Source organism: Euphorbia lathyris, chromosome 3, assembly GCF_963576675.1.
Source record: "Euphorbia lathyris chromosome 3, ddEupLath1.1, whole genome shotgun sequence".
NCBI classification, from domain to species: domain Eukaryota; kingdom Viridiplantae; phylum Streptophyta; class Magnoliopsida; order Malpighiales; family Euphorbiaceae; genus Euphorbia; species Euphorbia lathyris.
The window spans coordinates 104,700,956-104,720,126 of record NC_088912.1 but is presented as its reverse complement, the minus strand read 5'-3'; the positions used below and the strand labels follow the sequence as shown (position 1 = coordinate 104,720,126).

The 19,171-nt window shown below is 35.9% G+C and overlaps 2 non-coding genes across 2 annotated transcripts; both read left to right on the top strand.

The window, feature by feature from the left end:
* Positions 1 to 244: 244 nt before the first annotated feature.
* Positions 245 to 351, top strand: LOC136225082 (small nucleolar RNA R71). Its single transcript, XR_010686818.1, has one exon. It is a non-coding gene; the product is annotated as a small nucleolar RNA R71 (small nucleolar RNA).
* Positions 352 to 9,936: 9,585 nt separating this feature from the next.
* Positions 9,937 to 10,043, top strand: LOC136225081 (small nucleolar RNA R71). Its single transcript, XR_010686817.1, has one exon. It is a non-coding gene; the product is annotated as a small nucleolar RNA R71 (small nucleolar RNA).
* The last annotated feature ends 9,128 nt before the right edge of the window (positions 10,044 to 19,171 follow it).

Below are 19,171 nucleotides of genomic sequence, written 5' to 3'. Positions count from 1 at the left end.
TGCTACAGGATCAAGATTCATTATACCTTTAACCGATGATGTACATGAGGATGATGGTTTCGTCGTTGGTATATGTCCACGCTCTGCGGGCCACATACTGCTGTTGATTGCCATTTCCTCCAAAAGTTCTCTTGCTTGGGCGGATGTCTTTTTCATAAATAACCATCCAGACATAGCATCTAATGAACCTCTAGTCGTAGGATTTAATCCATTATAGAATGTCTGCATTAAAAGTGCATCTGGCAATTGGTGGTGTGGGCATAAACGTTGAAGTTCTTTAAAACGTTCCCAAGCTTCATAAAGAGTTTCATTATCATTTTGTGTGAAAGATGTCAACTCTTTGATGACTCTTGCGGTTTTTGCTAAGGGAAAATATTTTTGTAAAAATGCTTGGGCTAATTGGTCCCAAGTTTCAAATGTTGCAGCAGGCATAGAAGTTAACCAAATTTTTGCCTTATCCTTCAAAGTGAAAGGAAAGAGGCGAAGTTTGATTGCTTCTGCTGTTACATCAGTAATTTTAAAAGTGTCACAAATTTCTAAGAAATTTGTCAAATGTGCATTAGGGTTTTCGTTAGGCAATCCGTAAAACGTTACGTTATTTTGCAACATATTAAGCAAAGCAGGCTTAATTTCAAATTGATTTGCGTTTATACGGGGTCTAACTACACTATTAGTTACACCGGCCATTCCTGGCCTAGCGTAATCCATAAGTGTCGGTGGATCGGCCATAATTTCTGGCTGGACTACTTTAGTTTTTAAGGGTGTTTTGTCTTTGTTTTTGTTGTTTTTCTTATTTTTCTTAAGTGTTCTTTCAATTTCTGGATCAAAAGGATCTGGTGGCGTGCCCGAATTTCGTGAACTGCGCATCAACTTGAAATTGTAACACGAGCCAAACTACCTTCAAAACAAAATTGAAAGCAAATCTATTATAAAACTGAAAATAAATAAAATATAAAAGTTGTATAAAAATAATGTATAAACCTAGATTCGAAAATAAAATGCGAAAAATAAAAATTTTGTAAAAAATTTTGGCGTATTCCCCGGCAACGGCGCCAAAAACTTGTTGAGCGATTTCCGCAAGTGCACGGTTTCGCTTGTAGTAATAAAAATATCGATCCCACAGAGATACTTTTTTAACGAAAAACTTATTTTTGAATCTTTAACTTCGAACTTGTTAGATTTATAAAATGTAAATAAAAAGTGAAAATTGGATTAATTGAATTTAGGAAATTTATTTGATTGAATTTGAAAACTTTGAGTATTTGAAAATGCTGGAATAAGATTATATATTTAGAATAAATCGATTGTTAGAAAGATCTTCTGATTTTAAGGATGAATTTTACAAAACAGGAACATTTAGAACTTATTAGAAAAAGGAATGAATCTGTTCATTTGCATTAAGCAAAGAAAACAACTTAAACTTTGTATTATTATGATGATGAAATAAATGACGGAACCTCTAATTAATTGGCTTTGAACACGACAAAACCCTTTCGGGATAGTTGCCCTTACTCAAATTAACACTCTTTCGAGATGATAATTTGCCTAAGTGTTCAACAAAGTTTCCTTGTAATGATTTTGAATTCAAGTGCATATTAATGAAAACACCAGCCTCACTTATATTGGATTGGTTACCATAAGTGCTGCATAACGATTTGTCGAATAGAACGGACTTTATTAGATGAAATATAAATTGATACAAGTTTACAGAGAATAAGGAGCATCGAGTTCTTCGAGGGCGTGCAAGTGAAGGGCTTGATCGGTTCCGCTTCCTTGGGTTTCCTTAGGAGGTTGTCAGGCTCGGGGGCGAACACTTTACTCAATCTTCTTTCTGTAACTTCGTAATAGGGATTCGGTCGGCCACTACCATGATGCAAACTAAAACTGGAACAATGTCTAAACGCTACTGAGTTGTAATTAAACTATAAACAATATGTGTACCTCATCTTGTTTTGTACAGAATCTAATTTCTAACTCTCGAAATGTTTTTACTTAGAACTTCGACATAAGTTCTACGCTCTGATTTCTATATCTATATTATAGCATTTCATTACACTTTTTCTCAACATCAACTCTTTATTTATAAATGTTGAAGGGTTGTGTTTGAAGTGATGTATCCGTTGGTTAAGAGTCGTGTCCGTTGTGAAAGGACGTCTTTATCTACTTGAACGAACGCGTTTCTTGGATTTTTAGCATGTGTTAAATGCTCTTGGTGAATTTCTGCACTTACCGAGGATAGTAATTCGCGGCCGTGAATGACGTAGCACTGAGCTGAGCGATGGACGAAGGGGAGAATTGGTTGTACCGCGCGTGTCGCGGCCGCGGGTCTAGGATCCACTGTCGCGGCCCGGCAGGTTTTCTTACTTCTTGCTTTCGTTCGTGTCCTCGACTTGGCGCTTTCGATTTACGTCGTCTTTGACTCCTTTTGAAGGGTTTTTCTTCTGTTTTAGATCCTTTTTCGTTCCTATTTGGATTTTACCAAATATTCAAGTACCTTGCAAGAAAGAAAGATATTCGAAAGTAAAAGTAATCTAAACAGATATAAATAACACAAATTCGTAATAAAAATGATGTAAATGTTAATGATATTTTAGGTATATTTTGGGCTTAACAAATCTCCACACTTAATCTTTTGCTAGTCCCGAGCAAAATTTCACTGAATTTATTCCTTAACTAATCTCTTTATAAAAATAAAACATATATCTTTGTGTTTACCTTTTAAATTAGTTAAGCCGAAAAGACTAACTTCGCCTGGCATATTTATACGCAAAATATCAAACTAACTTAGTATAAATACGATATATCATTCGTCTTGTATTTCAATTTTGAAATTGAAGTATTCGGGACGATGTAAGCACGCATGTTATTGAGTTTTCCATCTCAAGGCATTTCAAAGCACCAAATTTCCTTTCCCAAACTTGAATTATTATATATGAGTATTAAGTTTAATTTATTTGCTTAGTTACGCCCGTGATAAGGGTGGTCTCGATCGTAACTTTATATGCATTTGTTTTGTGTTTGCTTAAGAGGTACCGACCATGCCATGGGTGGACGCAATCGTTACTTTAAACTTTAAACACGCTTAATTTTTCTAATTTAAACGTTCCTTTCATACCTCGATCGTGATAAGGGTGGTCGCAATCGTGGCCAAAAGTACGCTTTACTTATTAATTTCTTCCCTTTCATACCTCGATTGTGATAAGGTTGGTCTCAATCGTGGCCAAAAGTTGAGAATATGATTTATTGATTATAACTTGGGAAAAAGAAAATTAGCACATTCATCCTATATTGACTTAAAATTCAACATGTATTATGGCTTTAGTTTCCTTAAAAAACTTCAATTGGTGTTATTGTAAGACAAAATCAAAACCGAGCTAAAAATTGTTAGTTCAATTTAATGCATATAAACCTAATTGAAAATTTAAAATAAGATTTATTATATCATGAATTTCATGATATGAAATAGAGATTAAAAATAAAGAATTTTTACTTAAATACATTCACGCGAGACAATTTTACTTAAAATCGTGTCGAAGATTTGTGAAAAATATATTTTGAAAAATATTACCCGTATAGAAATATTTATTTCTATCGATAAGGATAACCTAAAAATAATCATAAAAGATGTATAACTTATGATTAATTTGATAAATGTAAAAAAATGATATTTCATAAAAAAAAATGTTAAGTTTTTGTCATTAGTTGCAACATAGTTAAAAAGTGTTGCAATATATATGTTGCTTTTATAGTTTAAAAAAACAAGTGATGCATACATTCATTCATTCATTCGTTTGCATAAAATGATATATGTAAATATCTCCTCCCACACTTAAATTGGACCATGTCCTCATGGGGGCAAAAATGGAGATAAAACACTAAAGATAAAACAAATGGAAATAAACGAAAGATATAGCAAAAACATTCATCATAAAATTAAAGTGAAATTGGAAATTGTACGAAACATAATAAATATAAAAATGTACGAAACTGAAATTGAAATAAGATAAGATAAAAATAAAAGATAAAACCTAGGCATGTGGCGGGGAATCCGGAGGTGTTGGTGAAGTTTCCACGTTCCGGTGTCGGAAAAATGAAAGCATCCGATGCCGAGTCGAACGATGCTCACGCCTCAAAGTATTGAGGTTGTCATTCATCATCATATTGTTCTCCACCAAATCATCAATTCTCAAATTCATTTGACGATTATTTGCGTTGATTTGGTTCAAAATCCGCCTTAAATCCACCGGATCAGTGTCTTGGGTTGCTTGGGCTTGTGGTGCAGCGTCTCCACCTTCCTCCGCTCCTTCCTCATCGGTACCTACATTATGAGAACTAGAAGCACCTCCACCCATAGTGCCACGAATATGTGCAATACGGGTAGCATACGAAATAAAAACAGGAGGAGCCGCAGAAACCAATAAATGAGCCCGCTCAAGAGCCGCAATGTCCAAAACTGGAACATATCCATGGTAGGCGGACATATCAAAATTAGTCAATTCATCCCGTGCTCCCAAAACAATAGCGGTGATCAAATTACCGAGAGGGACTTGAGTGGTATGAGCCCTCGAAGCACGATACAAATTATCAAAAAGCATTCCAATGCTATCCACCCGCAAACCCTTGAACAAACAATCCCAGACAAACAAATCCCGGACTTTAATCTTGGAACTCTCAACACGACCAAAAAGTGAAAAGCTCAAATACTTGTGAAAGAAGAACACACAATTATCCTTAATTAACTTGCTCGAAGTGTTCTTAGAATCAAAAGAAGTTTGGTCAGACAGAGTTTGTCAAAAAGAGTTATTATCAAAATCCCGAGGCTTATCATAAAAGTCACTAGTAGGGAAACCAAACATGTTACCCATAGCCTCATAATCAACGGTATAGGTAATACCCTTATTCCGAAAAGAAATTTCAGTCCTCTTCTTGTTCATTGTTAAAGTAACAAAAAACTCAACCACATACTCTTGAATTTGTGGAAAACGCATAGAAGCAAAAGTTTCCCATCCCAAAGTTTCAATAAAAGCAGTAATTTGTGTAGAGAAGTTCAACTTTCTTACCGAATCAAAGTCAAGAAACTGCATATCCACGAACTTACGATTAGCGTGTGAAAAGTGCTTGAAACGTCCAACTTCTTCTTCAGAATGAATGTCGAAATAAGCCCCACAACTAACCCTAAGGCGATTAGCCTCAGTTACAGCTGGCTTGTGTCCAACACGCTTTGCTCTAGGCATGGTTGTGGTGTTTATGTGTTATGAATGTTAGGGTTGTAGAGAAAAAGATGAAAAAGATGAAAAGAGAGAAAAGCTTGAGGTTGAAGATGAAGTAGAGGTGTTGGTGGAGACTTGAAGTTGAAAGGTGTAGGTGATTGAAAAGGGTAATGATGAAATTGGGAAAAGTAAAAGAAAGGTATTGGGAAGAGGTAAGAGTAGGGGATTGGTTAAAATTGGAGGTGATGTAAGGTGTGTGTAGGTAATAGGTATATATAGGGTTTGAATAACAAGGTAAATAGTTAGAGTAGAAATAGGAATTGGAATAGGTATAGTTGAAATAGGAAGAGTAATTAATATAGTTAGAGGTTGAATAGGAAAATGTGTAAATAGAGGATGAATAGGAAGAAGAATAGGTATAGGTTAAATAGAAAAGGAAAGGTATAGGAAGAATGGAAAAATAGGTCTAAAACCGGACCTGGAGTGCCTGAATTACGCGTGTCGCGGTCGTGGATCGCGTTTTTCAACCAACATATCCTCTGAAATTTGAGAAGAAAAATCTGAAGTTACCGAGAATCCAACATTCGCGGCCGCGAATCGCGGTGCGTAGCGAATCTTGTGTCTGAAATTTTCTGGATTTTTTTCTGATGTTACCGTGGAAGCGCATCCGCAGTCGCGGATCACCTCGTGGCTACCCAAATTCAGCTTATTTACTTCATTTCGTGCATTTTCTTGATAAATTATATCCTGAACTTCTTGAAAAATGAAATCTGTACTTAAAACATAAATGAAAATCATTAAATGATAAGGAAAACCAAAGGTTTATCCTTATTAATGAAAAAAAAATAAATGAAAATGCTTTAATTAATGAATGTTAAAATTAGAAATATGAAAAGGTTGGAATTAAAATTAATTGAAACATTTATGTGCATTCATTAAGTTAAGTTAAATGAATCTTATGTTAGGAACTTGAAATTTAATTATTAATCAATTAATTAGTTAATGAAATGATTAAGTTTGCATTTAATTGATTCAATGGTCTAAATTCATGAAATTAAAATGCAACCATATAACCAAAATCGAAATATAGTGCAAAAAGAAAATTTATTTATTAACATTGATGTACATATATTTACAAACAATATAAAATACAAACTATGCTAAAAATTCGTCCCTTTTAATCGGGATTTTCTTAGCCCTAAATCGATCAATTTTCAACTGCACGAAGGCTTGTCGTTCGGGTGCAGAAAGAAAATTTGGTCCGGATCGAAAAACTCGCTTGACTAGACCTTCAAATTCTAAAAATTCATAGTCTAGCATCGGGAAAGATTCAGCATCACTCCAAGGAACATAAATACTTCCCTTGGTCCCTAGAATTATTCCACATATAATATTCCCAAACCCAACCTTCTTAGCCTTGGATCTAGATGCGGCAACAAGACCCTCCATCAGAATTTTTGAAGAATCAACCACATTGCCTTGAAATATATCGCCAAGGACATAAAGATCAGATTCTTGGACGACACTACTGAACGTGCGACCGAACAGGCTGTGACTCAGAAACTTATGCAAATATAGTATAGAGTTGGAATTGAAAGACTTATTATAGGCAAGTTTTGGGTGGAAAGGCCAGATACCGGTGAGCATTCGCCAAATATCAGTGGACGTCATTTCTCTTCCATGATGGCGTTTGGTAGTATCCTTCAAAGGAAAACCAAACCAAGTATGCAATTCAGGATATCCAAAAGTGAAATTTTTGCCATCCCGACGAAAACTGAGACGCACACGACGCTTGTTAACAAAACGCACAGTGCAGAAAAACTCTAACACCCAGTCTCCAATTATAGGAAACTTCATATCGACAAATCTGGTCCATCCTAGTCGCTCCATGTAACGACTCATATCTTCCTTAATTCCTAATTGATCATTAAGAAAGTCGTCCATGTATAGCATTCCAACAAAGAAAGTGTATCGAAGTTTCAGGAAGCGCCTTCCCTCATCGTGATTGAAGATAGGAAAGTTACATCCATAACGCTCTGATATATCCACATGTTTATTGCGTGAAGTAATAACTTTCTTAGATGAAGTGTTTGAGGAAGCCATGATTTTTGGAAAGAGTAAGGAAGAAAAGTTCTGAACTTAGTGTTTGGATTTTATGAATGGTAAGAAAATCAGAGATAGTTCTGATAGAGATGAAAAAGAAAGTGACAGAAAACTGGACCTCTAGTACCTATATATAAGATCCTAGGACGAAAAGAGGTGTTGTTTCGAAGTGAAAAGGCATGAAACAAACCGTTTAGAAATGAGAAAAACTTAGTGTTTCATTCTGAATAGTTACAACTGCTGAGAAAAGGTTCAATCTGGGCAAAATTTCCCCCGTGTCGCGACCGAGGATGCTGACCCGCGGTCGCGACACGCTGATTTTCCTGCGAAAATCAGTTGTCAAAACTCTAAACTCCTGATCCTCTACCGAGAATCCTCATCCTCGGTAAGTTCAGAAATTTTTCCCTTCAATTTTCACTCAGAATTCTCAACTGAGAATCTGAAATCCTCTACAAGTCCAGAAATTTTCCTGACTTCTAGCCATGCCTAAATTCTCAACTGAGAATTTGAAATTCTCTATAAGTCCAGAAATATTTCTACCTCATTAAGAATTTCATATATGTGAATTCTCAACTGAGAATCTGAAATTCTCAACTGAGAATCACTGAATTTTCTAATTTTTATGAAATTCCTAAAAATTAATCATGACTCGAATATATATTTCTATATCTAAAATTCTAAAATGATATAATCTAAAACAAAACAAAAATAAAAATAAAAATAATAAAAGAAAAATGAAATGATTTAAATGTCAGGAAATCTTGTTACGAAACTAGGTCCTATTTCGGAAATATTTTCATAATAAATTTTGTTAATTTCCCTACTAGCCCAATATTCTTTGTTGTACCTCAAATGGTTTGGTAATTCTTTAAGTTCTAATTTAGGTGGAACTATTACTGAAGGCGGAACTGGTCCATCTTCTCGAATCAAAGGCTCTGGGTCCTTATCTTCTAATTCTTCACCCATTACAGGTTCTATTATTTCTTCTCTTTGAACAATGTCATTAACACATTCTTCAATTAAATCAAGCTTCATACAAGCGAAATCCTCCATAGGATATTTCATCGCTTGATTCATATCGAACTCGATCTTATCGTCACCTATTCGTAAAACTACTTTTCCTTCCGACACATCAACTAGAGCACGTCCCGTGTTCATGAATGGTCTACCAAAGATTAGCGGACAATTAGCATCATAAGCAAAATCTAAGATAACAAAATCGGTTGGAAAAATAAATTTGTCAACTTTTACCAAAACGTCTTCAATTATACCATATGGTCTTTTAGTGGATTGATCCGCTAATTGCAAAACCATATTGGTACGCTTGATGTCTTCTTCTAAACCTAATTTTTCAAAAATAGACAATGGCATCAAGTTTATACTAGCTCCTAAATCACAAAGACAACTTGGGAATTCCATATTTCCCAATGTACACGGAATGGTAAAGCATCCGGGATCTTTGAGTTTAGTAGGTAATTTGCTTGATACTATCGAACTACATTCTTCAGAAAGAGAAATGGATGAAATTCCTTCCCAACTAATCTTTTTTGAAATTAAATCTTTCAAGAATTTTCCATAGTTAGGAATTTGCGTAATCGCATCCATGAATGTTAAATTTATATGTAAATTTTTAAGTTTGTCCAAAAATGATAACAGTTGTTTATCATGGTCCTTATTTCGGACCCTGTGTGGAAAAGGTGGCTTTGGTACAAAGGGTTTCGGATTAGAGTCAATTGGTGTATCTTTTTGTTTTAATGTATCTTCTTTGGATATTGGTAAATCATTTCCAGGTAAAGTTGAATTTCCGGGCATATCCGGACCTAAGTAGTTTTTCCCCGAACGAAGAGTGATAGCCTTAACATGCTCTTTCGGATTTTCTTCCGTTTGGCTGGGAAGACTTCCCTCTTTGCGGGATGGAATTGATTTAGCAAGTTGTCCAATTTGAACCTCCAAATTATGGATGCTAGATGATTGGTTTTTGATAAGCTGATCGAATTTATTTTCGATCCGTTTAAAACCATCGTCTTGATTACTTACCTTTCCATTCATAGCATCTATAAATTTGTCGATTTTTGAAGATAAAGTGCTAATCGTATCTCTTGTTTGATTTTGATAATTATTTATACGATATTGATTAGCATTTGCATTATTATTATTATTACCATCTTTCCAGTTAAAGTTAGGATGATTTCTCCATCCAGGATTATAAGTATTAGAATAAGGATTAGTAGTTTGGTTTTGTCCTTGGACAAAATTTACCTGTTCTATCTCATTCATACCTTCGTAGTCAATGTGTCTCTGGATCGGATCATTAGGATCGCATGGTGCCATAAATTTATCAATTTTGTGCGATAAGGCAGAAAATTGGGCTTGTAACATTGCTACAGGATCAAGATTCATTATACCTTTAACCGATGATGTACATGAGGATGATGGTTTCACCGTTGGTATATGTCCACGCTCTGCGGGCCACATACTGCTGTTGATTGCCATTTCCTCCAAAAGTTCTCTTGCTTGGGCGGATGTCTTTTTCATAAATAACCATCCAGACATAGCATCTAATGAACCTCTAGTCGTAGGATTTAATCCATTATAGAATGTCTGCATTAAAAGTGCATCTGGCAATTGGTGGTGTGGGCATAAACGTTGAAGTTCTTTAAAACGTTCCCAAGCTTCATAAAGAGTTTCATTATCATTTTGTGTGAAAGATGTCAACTCTTTGATGACTCTTGCAGTTTTTGCTAAGGGAAAATATTTTTGTAAAAATGCTTGGGCTAATTGGTCCCAAGTTTCAAATGTTGCAGCAGGCATAGAAGTTAACCAAATTTTTGCCTTATCCTTCAAAGTGAAAGGAAAGAGGCGAAGTTTGATTGCTTCTGCTGTTACATCAGTAATTTTAAAAGTGTCACAAATTTCTAAGAAATTTGTCAAATGTGCATTAGGGTTTTCGTTAGGCAATCCGTAAAACGTTACGTTGTTTTGCAACATATTAAGCAAAGCAGGCTTAATTTCAAATTGATTTGCGTTTATACGGGGTCTAACTACACTATTAGTTACACCGGCCATTCCTGGCCTAGCGTAATCCATAAGTGTCGGTGGATCGGCCATAATTTCTGGCTGGACTACTTTAGTTTTTAAGGGTGTTTTGTCTTTGTTTTTGTTGTTTTTCTTATTTTTCTTAAGTGTTCTTTCAATTTCTGGATCAAAAGGATCTGGTGGCGTGCCCGAATTTCGTGAACTGCGCATCAACTTGAAATTGTAACACGAGCCAAACTACCTTCAAAACAAAATTGAAAGCAAATATATTATAAAACTGAAAATAAATAAAATATAAAAGTTGTATAAAAATAATGTATAAACCTAGATTCGAAAATAAAATGCGAAAAATAAAAATTTTGTAAAAAATTTTGGCGTATTCCCCGGCAACGGCGCCAAAAACTTGTTGAGCGATTTCCGCAAGTGCACGGTTTCGCTTGTAGTAATAAAAATATCGATCCCACAGAGATACTTTTTTTAACGAAAAACTTATTTTTGAATCTTTAATTTCGAACTTGTTAGATTTATAAAATGTAAATAAAAAGTGAAAATTGGATTAATTGAATTTAGGAAATTTATTTGATTGAATTTGAAAACTTTGAGTATTTAAAAATGCTGGAATAAGATTATATATTTAGAATAAATCGATTGTTAGAAAGATCTTCTGATTTTAAGGATGAATTTTACAAAACAGGAACATTTAGAACTTATTAGAAAAAGGAATGAATCTGTTCATTTGCATTAAGCAAAGAAAACAACTTAAACTTTGTATTATTATGATGATGAAATAAATGACGGAACCTCTAATTAATTGGCTTTGAACGCGAAAAAACCCTTTCGGGATAGTTGCCCTTACTCAAATTAACACTCTTTCGAGATGATAATTTGCCTAAGTGTTCAACAAAGTTTCCTTGTAATGATTTTGAATTCAAGTGCATATTAATGAAAACATCAGCCTCACTTATATTGGATTGGTTACCATAAGTGCTGCATAGCGATTTGTCGAATAGAACAGACTTTATTAGATGAAATATAAATTGATACAAGTTTACAGAGAATAAGGAGCATCGAGTTCTTCGAGGGCGTGCAAGTGAAGGGCTTGATCGGTTCCGCTTCCTTGGGTTTCCTTAGGAGGTTGTCAGGCTCGGGGGCGAACACTTTACTCAATCTTCTCGCTGTAACTTCGTAATAGGGATTCGGTCGGCCACTACCATGATGCAAATTAAAACTGGAACAATGTCTAAACGCTACTGAGTTGTAATTAAACTATAAACAATATGTGTACCTCATCTTGTTTTGTACAGAATCTAATTTCTAACTCTCGAAATGTTTTTACTTAGAACTTCGACATAAGTTCTACGCTCTGATTTCTATATCTATATTATAGCATTTCATTACACTTTTTCTCAACATCAACTCTTTATTTATAGATGTTGAAGGGTTGTGTTTGAAGTGATGTATCCGTTGGTTAAGAGTCGTGTCCGTTGTGAAAGGACGTCTTTATCCACTTGAACGAACGCGTTTCTTGGATTTTCACCATTTGTTAAATGCTCTTGGTGAATTTCTGCACTTACCGAGGATAGTAATCCGCGGCCGTGAATGATGTAGCACTGAGCTGAGCGATGGACGAAGGGGAGAATTGGTTGTACCGCGCGTGTCGCGGCCGCGGGTCTGGGATCCACTGTCGCGGCCCGGCAGGTTTTCTTACTTCTTGCTTTCGTTCGTGTCCTCGACTTGGCGCTTTCGATTTACGTCGTCTTTGACTCCTTTTGAAGGGTTTTTCTTCTGTTTTAGATCCTTTTTCGTTCCTATTTGGATTTTACCAAATATTCAAGTACCTTGCAAAAAAGAAAGATATTCGAAAGTAAAAGTAATCTAAACAGATATAAATAACACAAATTCGTAATAAAAATGATGTAAATGTTAATGATATTTTAGGTATATTTTGGGCTTAACAGCCGACTAATAGATAATCCCTCAGGAAGTATCTATGTTGTTTGGTTCCCTGGAAGGAAACGAGTGATGTTCTCACCCATTTTTCGGGATCAGCTCAAGATTGTTAGATCTTTGAGTAGTGAGCTTTGGCTTTGATACCACTTGTTGGTCCCGTGTGATTAGTTCCAGGGGGGTTAGGAACTAATATAACTTTTTCGCTAATTAATCTTGCTGACTTAGTTATTTCAATAAGTTGATCAACTCAGCTTTGGTCAGCTCGGGCGAGCTTAGCATAAGACAGCTTTAGTTAGATGCTGACTAAGACTGTTTTACTTTGAGAGATGGGAATTGACACTTGCGTGGTCAGTTTCCACCTCAGCACTTCCTATTTACTCAGAGTCAGCATTTAACAGTTTATATGCTGAGTAAATATGACAGACAACACAAGCATATATATATATATATAGAGAGTTAGAAATTACTCAGTATCACTTATCCTGGTTCGGCCTCTCTGCCTACGTCCAGTCCCCAGAATCCCTCCGGGCTTTTGGAATCCAATACTGAGCTCTTTAAAGGTAGAGCACAAACCGTTTACAAGGCAGTTGAATATGCAAGAGTACCGTCCTCTATTCTTCTACTCAACTCCTACTAAGCACCACAACCCGGTACTTAGATTTCTCTACCACTGAATGTTTACAACCAAACACTCAGCACACACTCTCAATATCTCAATTGATACAGTTTGTTCTCTTTCAAAAGAAGAACATCTTAGATGATTACAGACAATCAATCTAGCATTTACACAGGAATAGAAAATGGGTGTAAGATCTTTTTCTTGTTTTGAAGTGCTTTGAACTTGTAATTTTCTCTCTTGTATTTTTCTTTTTGTACTTCAGCAATGATCCAAGAGGTTTGATTGTCTTTATATAGATGAAGACCTGTAGGAGGATCATTTGAAATGATTTAGCCGTTGATTCCAAAACGGCTCTTTTGGGAGACAGATTCTGGTCAGCTTCAGATATTGCAGGCCAATCCTATCCTCTGAATTCTTCAGGCGTCAGGCTTGTCTTGTTCCCGCAGACGTTGTCTTTTTGCGGCAGTTGTCTTTTAGTAATAATCCATTGACCCATACATCTTGGAATGTGTCTATTACGTATTTCCGAGGATTCAATTATTGGTGCAGAAGGTTTGCAAAACTTGTCTTCTAGTGAACGGATCTCTCATGCTGTCCTGAGAATTTACTTATCCTCTACTTTACTCATTGTCTTCATTTATTGTTAACTCTTATACTGAGTTCCCTTTTTGGTCAGTTTTGTTTTGCACGACAACTAGTAAGAGAGCTTTTGATGCCGAGTTCCATTCCACTTAGCTTTGTTGAACTTCAGGCTTCTATTCTTTGGTACTGAGTTCAATTCTACGCAGCTTGTCCTTTGACCTCATGCTGACTTTGTCCTGTCTTACTTTTTATATCTTTTGTATTTACGTTTATACTTCAACATTGAACAAACAGATTAGTACAATTAAATCAAAGCACTTAAATTTAATTGTCCCTTAATCATGGATGATTTTGTCAAATCAAAATCTTGTGGAACGGTGTTTCAACAGTAAAGACATAAAAAATATTTGGTAAAATTTTAAAACAACTATTTTTTACCATAAAATTCAACTAATTCAGTAGAGTATATTAGCAACCATAAACCGGACGGTGAACCAAACGTGTTGTAAGTAGGGATGAGAATGGGTAGGGTACCCACGGGTTCATCCCATACCTTTTACATCCCATATCCGTCCTATTTAATTCGCATGTACCCTTATCCATTAGGAATCAATACATAAAACAAAAAATATTATAAATTTAACAAAATATAAATTTAATAAATCATCCATCTAAAAATTTGAACCTTAATCAATAAGAATAAAGTAGGTGAATGATATCACTCAATAGTTGAAAAACAAAATGTTGGGGTTTGAAGCCCACATCTTACATCTAAACAACAATAATATTTTTTAGGGATAAGGTACCAAAATAAGTCTATGATTTTTGGAAAAGTATCAATTTAGGCTCTACGTACAAAATAACACCAATATATAGCGGTGGACACGGTTCGGTTAACCGGTTTCATTAAAAAAATAACCGAACCGTTATCAACGATTTTTTAACCATCCAAACCGAAATCGGTTCATGTCAATCGGTTAACCATACAACCGGTTAACCATTAATTTCAGTTAGATTTTTCGGTTAACGATTTTTAACCAATTCTCATTAGTTAACCAAAAATCAATGGTTAACTATAATTTTTACCTAGACCTAAATTTTTAAACAATATTAAATTACACATAATTTCAAAAATTCAAACGAAACAAATTTATATAAAAGTTCAGAATTCAAACATAAGTACCGAACTAAAAAACAATCCATCAAGTTTACATTTAAAACATAAAGAAATGTAAATAATATTTCGTCAAAGTACTTATTACAACATAAAGCAGTATAATCTATGTATTTATATTTATATTTGCCTTGCCTTTGTCATCAAATGACCTATATATTTTTTAAAATTTATATTTATTAAACGGTTCGGTTAACCGTAGTTTTTGAACATTCTAACCCGAAACCGAAATCGGTACCTATCTATTTTTTTTAACCATTAAGAAAACCATGCGTTCGGTTAACCGCTTTTTTTGGTTCGCTGATTTTCGGTTCGGTTACCAGTTTGACCGATTTTTTTGCCCACCCCTACCAATATAGGCTTAACGTGTAAAAAATGGTACCAATTTAGGCATCGATAACGGAACGAGACACGTCATTGATATTACTCCGTTAAGTTTTGTTAATTATACATGGAGGGAGAAATCAGAACTTAACGGAGTAATAGGAATGACGTGTCCAATGCCTAAATTGATACTTTTTGTTAAATGTTAGGCCCGTATTGATGTTATTTTATACGTGGAGTCTAAATTGATATTTCTCCAAAAACCATAGGCCTATTTTAGAACCTTATCCCTATTTTTTAATATATAAAATATTTTGACGGGTAATGGGTACCAGGTACCCTGTCTCATACCCATTACGGGTAGGGCTGTAAACGGGATGGGGCGAGGATCGCATTAACCATCCCCGACCATTGGTCTATCGGGGATTCCCCGTCCCCATCCCCAAATAATATATAAGAAAAATTTGGCTACCATCCCCGTCCTGTGAGGAATCCCATCACTGTTTAAGTTTTGAATTTCTTCGCTTTTTTCAAGGCTTCTAAGGTTTTGATTATCCATGATCCCCATCCCGCGGGGAATCCCCATCGCCAGTGCATGCATTACTTATTAGCTTTCAAAGTTTTGATTTTATAATTTCTACTCCTAATTGCATATGTTCCGTTTTAATTTTAAACCAACCTAATTAGGGCTCTTACTTAATCTATCTTAGTTTATTTTTAGAATATATTCCATTTTAAACCAACCAGATTATAACTCAATCTTTTTAGTTTATCTAAATCACATATATCTTTTTTAGTTGGGGATACCATTGGAAATATTCGGAGATGGGGATGGGGATGAGACACTTATAACCATACTCGCCCATTTCCCGACTGTCGGGGACAAAATAAAATGATTCCCGTCCCATGAGGATCCAAATGGGGATTCCCTGTCCCCAACGGGCCGGATCTCCAATGCGGATGAAGAATCCCTAACTAGTTAATAGCCTTAATTACGGATAATGGTTTTGATCTCGTACCTATTTCATATCATTTTATACCGGATGCATATAGTTCCACTAGAATTGGATAGTACGGATACCCATTGTAGCTCTAGTGTGCTAACTTAAACTGAATTTATTTTGCAAAGCAACCGATCTTTGATAGAATGAAACGAATGAAAGTTAACCACTACCAACAATAAGCTAAAACCCTCCCTTTCTCAATTGAATTTTACTATTTCCATTTAAACCACTATGAGTTCTACAAAATCCAGAAATTTTCACCGCCGAGAGACGACAGCGAAGACGAGGATAACGATAATGATGTCGCCACGCCATCTGCCACTGCCCGCAAAGCTTCTTCGAAACCCAAGAAACTCCTCATCTTTGCCGATGATGAAGACGAAGATACTCCTCATCTTTGCCGATGATGAAGACGAAGATACTCCTTCCCGTTCTTCCTCCAAATCGTTTGCTTCTCGGAAACCTACTTCCCGAAGATACACAATGATCTCTGATAATACCTCATCCTTTATCACTCCACTAGTTACTCAATACGTCTTTAATTCTCCATTCGGTAATTTACCAAACAATACTTAATACATATCCTCTCCTATCAACCGAACAACCACCAACAACCTTCGTATATCCCTCTTTCGTCTGTGATAATGTTTTTGTCAGAGTCGTCTCTGTTCGGTGGTTCTATGTCATCGTCTGGTCTGTCGTGACTGCCTCAAGTCGCCATCTGTCTTCCCGGTATTCCTACCTCAGTAGCCACAATTTACTAGTCAGCCTATGGGCAATCCACCTCGGTCATAATTCCACACATCCGGTTATACAATTCCAAGTACCAGTTTTGATTCTTATCCCAATTTCTATCAGGTATTCATTTAACCCGATTCTACTTCGGGTATTCCTGTATTTGGTTCTGATATTATTCATCCAATGTATTTTTCTGCTTTTATTCCAACCAATATAACTGTCAATATCAAATTAACATCTATAAATTACCACTTATGGAAAATGAACATAAGCACCACTTTACAAACTCATCGGTTATATGATTATGTGCTTAGGTCAGCTTCTGCCCCGCCAAAATATTTACATCGTCAGAATAATCATGTGGATTATATTCTTAATCCATCTTTTACATCATGGGATACAACAGAAACCACTACTCGCTCTCTATTATTAAACTCTATCACAGAAGAAATTTTCCCTATTATCAATAATCTGCAGACATCATATGCCATCTGAGGTACTTTGGAACGAACCTATGGTTTGGTCTCTAGAAGAAAATGTCTATAGTTAACTGTTGAATTGCAAACTTTGAGATAAGATGGTAATTCATTTGAGGAATATTTACAGAAACTTAAGGTAATCCTTGATGACTTAGCTGCTTCAGGTAAACTCTTTCCCTCTGATCTTCCACCTAGCTTAATCTTTCAACATGTTAATAATGAATTTTATCCTGTTATTGCATCCAACTTATCAAACTTTGTTGCTGGACTTGATCATAAACTGAATCATCAATTGTTTCTTATGAGATTTTGTTGAAAGGGAAAGCACATGGTCTAATAGCCTTAGTGAAATATGCCCCTCAGATTACTATTGCTCATCCTAAAAAAAAGGAAATTTTTTTATTTGTGGGGACATAAACCACTAGGCTGATAAGTGTAGTAAAAAATAAAGCAAAAAAACAAAAGCACCTCTCAGAACTGTTCCCGAGGTCGGAGATTCAGGAACCAATCACAGGCCTCAAACTCACTTACCTGTCAACAACCTCAAGCCCCCTATTTTGATGATCCTCAACCTTGGTTCCCGGATATGGGTGCCACACACCATATAATATATATTTATATAGTTGTATATACAAACAATTAATATTATAGTTAGAACTTTGTAATATAATATTAGATGATGTTATATGTATAATCAATTCTAATATAATACTTAAGTTTAGAATTTAAATAATATATTGGATATTATTATTTTCTAATTTTTTTTTGGTAGGAAAGGAAAAGAAAAAAACAAACAAAACAACCGCTTAACCCGGGATCAGCCTAGGAAAACTGACCCCCACCACATCCTCCAAGATCAAAGAAGAGATGAAGACCAGAGGAGAAGAAAAGGTCGAAAGACCCAACAACCTAGAGTGCCCTTCCATCGCAAGACGGTCCGCAACGCGGTTCTGCTCCCTATAGATATGAGCAAACCTAATAAACTCAAAGGAAGATCCAATCCTTTTAATGCCTCTAATAATGTTCAGGCTATTCCGGCAAATAGCATTGCCCTCAGAAATCATTTTAACCGCTTCTTGGTTATCTGACTCAACAAGAAGCTTCTTCATCCCTAGCTCCTTTGCAAGCTTCAGGCCAGAGAAAATCCCCCAAAGCTCTGCCGAAAAAGAAGAACCAATACCCAAATTCTGAGAGAAGCCAGAAACCCATCTGCCACCATCATCTCTAAGGATCCCTCCTGCGGTAATTCTCTCGTCACTAAGACAAGACCCATCAGTGTTGAGCTTAATCACCCCTTCCCTCGGCCTACGCCAGCCTAAAATACTAACCTCCTTCCTCTGAACAGCCCTAGCCAAGGTCTTCAACAAAACTCTCAACCAAGGTATTAATCTTTTTAGAAAAGAAATCAAAGACATTTGGCTGAGAGAACACTCCTCCTCCAAAGATCTCCTCGTTTCGCCATCTCCAAATCTGATGGCAAACCACCACAAAAAGAAGAACCCCCTGCTCCCCAGGCAGAAGAATCCCTTTAATTCCATCTACAAACCAATCGTTCTCAGAATGGGCCAAAAAGGAAGAAAGCACATCCCTCGGGAGAATTCTCCTCCACACCTCTTTACTTTTCTCACAATCCCTGAGAGCATGGCACAAAGTTTCTTCAAATCCTCTACATCTGCCACAGGCTCCAGAATCCACCAGATGCCTCCTTTTTCTATCCGCATTAGTAAGCAACCTATTCCTAGCCCCAAGCCACAGGAAGCTCCTAATGCGGTACGACACTTTTAAGGCCAAATCGTCTTCCACACCCCCGGGGAAGAAGACTCTAAACCCTGATAAAATGCCTGAAAAGCAGATTTACACAAATAGGCTCCATTGTTCGTCATCGCCCAATAGTAACTATCCTTGTCTTCAAATTGATTACTGATCTGAACCCCTCTGATAGTTAGGAGCGT